A 2,579-nucleotide genomic window follows, 5' to 3' on the forward strand; every position below is an offset into this window, starting at 1 on the left:
GACTTGGACCCTACGCCAAGGCACCAGAGAGGCGGCCACAAGGGTGGGGGGCACTCCCCCTAGGGCGCGCCCCCTGCCTCGTGGGCCCCTCGGTGCTCCACCGACGTACTTCTTCCTCCTAAATATACCTACGTACCCCCCAAACGATCAGAACAGGAGCCAAAAACCTAATTCCACCGCCGCAACTTTCTGTATCCATGAGATCCCATCTTAGGGCTGTTTCGGAGCTCCGCCGGAGAGGGCCGTTATCACGGAGGGCTTCTACATCATCATAGCCCCTCCGATGAAGTGTGAGTAGTTTACCTCAGACCTTCGGGTCCATAGTTAGTAGATTGATGGCTTCTTCCCTCTTTTTGGATCTCAATACAAAGTTTTCCCCCTCTCTTGTGGAGATCTATTCGATGTAATCTTCTTTTTGCGGTGTGTTTGTTGAGACCGATGAATTGTGGGTTTATGATCAAGTCTATCTATGAATAATATTTGAATCTTCTCTGAATTCTTTTATGTATGATTGGTTATCTTTGCAAGTCTCTTAAAATTATCCGTTTGGTTTTCCCAACTAGATTGGAAGTTCTTGCCATGGGAGAAGTGCTTAGCTTTGGGTTCGATCTTGTGGTGTCCTTTCCCAGTGACAGAAGAGGCAGCAAGGCACGTATTGTATCGTTGCCATCGAGGATAACAAGATGGGGTTTATTTCATATTGCATGAATTTATCTCTCTACATCATGTCATCTTGCTTAAGGCGTTACCCTGTTTTTAACTTAATACTGTAGATGCATGCTGGATAGCGGTCGATGAGTGGAGTAATAGTAGTAGATGCAGAATCGTTTCGGTCTACTTGTCACGGACGTGATGCCTATATACATGATCATGCCTAGATATTCTCATAACTATGCTCAATTCTGTCAATTGCTCAACAGTAATTTGTTCACCCACCGTAGAATACTTATGCTCTTGAGAGAAGCCACTAGTGAAACCTATGTCCCCCGGGTCTATTCTCATCCTATTAATCTCCATCACTTTAATCTTGCTTTGCTTTTTTACTTTGCTTTTACTTTTTACTTTGCATCTTTATACCAAAAATACCAAAAAATATTATATCTATTAGATCTCACTCTCGTAAGTGACCGTGAAGGGATTGACAACTCCTAATCGCGTTGGTTGCGAGTAGCTATCGTTTTGTGCAGGTACGAGGGACTTGAGCGTGGCCTCCTACTGGATTGATACCTTGGTTCTCAAAAACTAAGGGAAATACTTACGCTACTCTGCTGCATCATCCCTTCCTCTTCGGGGAAAACCAACGCAAGCTCAAGAGGTAGCATTACCCTGTGATATTATTCATGACTCAACTTGAGTGCGTATATACGAAGAGAGAGAAGCCGAGCTTGATCGGTAGGACAGCTTAGAAGCCTTGGAGGAGGAGCGCGACGTTGCAAAAGCCCGTTCCACATTTTATCAACAACAGGCTCGCGGGTATCAAAGCAGAGAAGTGCGGGCCAAGACGTATAATGTTGGTGAACTCGTTCTACGCTTGTCGGAGAAGAAACAGGACAAACTCAAGCCCAAGTGGGAGGGTCCCTTCATCATTGATGAAGTTCTCACTGGACGAGCGTACCGCCTACGTGATGCGTCAGATAATCACCTGGAGCCGAACCCCTGGAATGCAGCCAGACTACGATGATTTTATGCCTAACACCGAATTCTGTGCTCGTTTCCTCACTCCTGTTATTACCGTTATTTATTTTATCTCTCTTTTCGTTTTTTACCTTTTTTCATTTTCTCTATAGCCCTACAGCTTTAGGGCGGCTAGACCATCCCTCCTGATGCGTACATCTCTAAATATGTGCGTTCATTATACCTGGGGGCTTATCGTACATAAGCTTGCGACCATTCTTCGAGCTTCAAGCTCAGCTCATATGTGTTCCTTTTTTCCATATGTACCTTTTCTTCGCCATTATATGCATCGCTATGACTTAAGTTTTGGCCAAGCTGGGTTGCCTGGCTCCTGTGCTTATGCCATACGTTCTCGTTAGTTCAGCTAGGGCATAAAGTGAGCACCTCTGCGATTGTTACTGCCGGGTCATCCGGATGTGTACCTCAGACTGGGTGAAGCCGAAAGCTAGCGTTCTTAAGGGAATATTCGGTCGGTGAATTAAAGACATTTCCGCATTCACTCCATTGTGAACCCCAGATGTTACTTTCTCTATGATTTTCTCAATCATAGTTCGGACATGCACATTAAATGCATGCACACCCAGGGAAAGGAACCCTTAACGGAACTATTCTCTCTGGAAGATGTTTCTTACATAATGTAATATAACATAACTAGCCGGATACACATTGTCTGTTCGAGCAATTATGACCCCTACATCTGGTTTCCACGCATACCCCCATATATTCTACTGTTAGGGTATTCAGAAACACTCTGCACCTTCGGGTCAAGAGGTTGAAGCGAAAAGGACGGCGATGACAATTGTCTTTATTATCCAGCTAGAAGGAAAGTACATAGTCACTCATGACTTAAACACTTCATCCTCTATACCGTCTAAAAGGCGATCTAATTTACAATCATGTTGGGA

This window comes from Triticum dicoccoides, chromosome 7A (genome assembly GCF_002162155.2).
Source record: "Triticum dicoccoides isolate Atlit2015 ecotype Zavitan chromosome 7A, WEW_v2.0, whole genome shotgun sequence".
In the NCBI taxonomy this organism is placed as follows: domain Eukaryota; kingdom Viridiplantae; phylum Streptophyta; class Magnoliopsida; order Poales; family Poaceae; genus Triticum; species Triticum dicoccoides.